This window comes from Penaeus monodon, chromosome 32 (genome assembly GCF_015228065.2).
Source record: "Penaeus monodon isolate SGIC_2016 chromosome 32, NSTDA_Pmon_1, whole genome shotgun sequence".
Lineage (NCBI taxonomy): Eukaryota > Metazoa > Arthropoda > Malacostraca > Decapoda > Penaeidae > Penaeus > Penaeus monodon.
Genome location: NC_051417.1, coordinates 10,195,982 through 10,196,369, shown reverse-complemented (window position 1 = coordinate 10,196,369; position 388 = coordinate 10,195,982). Strand labels below are relative to the sequence as shown.

General features: G+C 36.9%; 1 protein-coding gene across 1 annotated transcript in view; it reads right to left on the bottom strand.

The window, feature by feature from the left end:
• Positions 1-388, bottom strand: part of LOC119593542 (regulating synaptic membrane exocytosis protein 2-like) — a 102,095-nt gene that overhangs the window by 48,833 nt on the left and 52,874 nt on the right. The window lies entirely within an intron of this gene.

Sequence of the window (388 nt, the reverse complement as noted above, 5' to 3'; positions counted from 1 at the left end):
AAGGGCCCAAAAACTAGATGGGTCGACGAGAGATGAACCTGTCTGTTGGCTGCTGACGTGTTTCTGTGGTTACAAGAAAAAAAGACAAGAAGGATGTTAAAGTAGAGCTCTAATACACACATACCATAAAATGTACATAAAGAGGTCATATATATAAACACTAACCGTTTATACACAAACATATTTGCACACCATAAACAATGATATAGACAGTGCGAATAAAAAGCTTATACGTAAAAACCTGTGCACATTTTGCTACTCAGTTCCCCACTCCGCCAGTTACAACTCACAAAATTTCCAAAACCCCGAAGTCTCACTCCACATCAACATTTAAAAAAAGGTCATTCACATCAACACTTTTTGATGGGTTTAAAACTTTCAATAAACC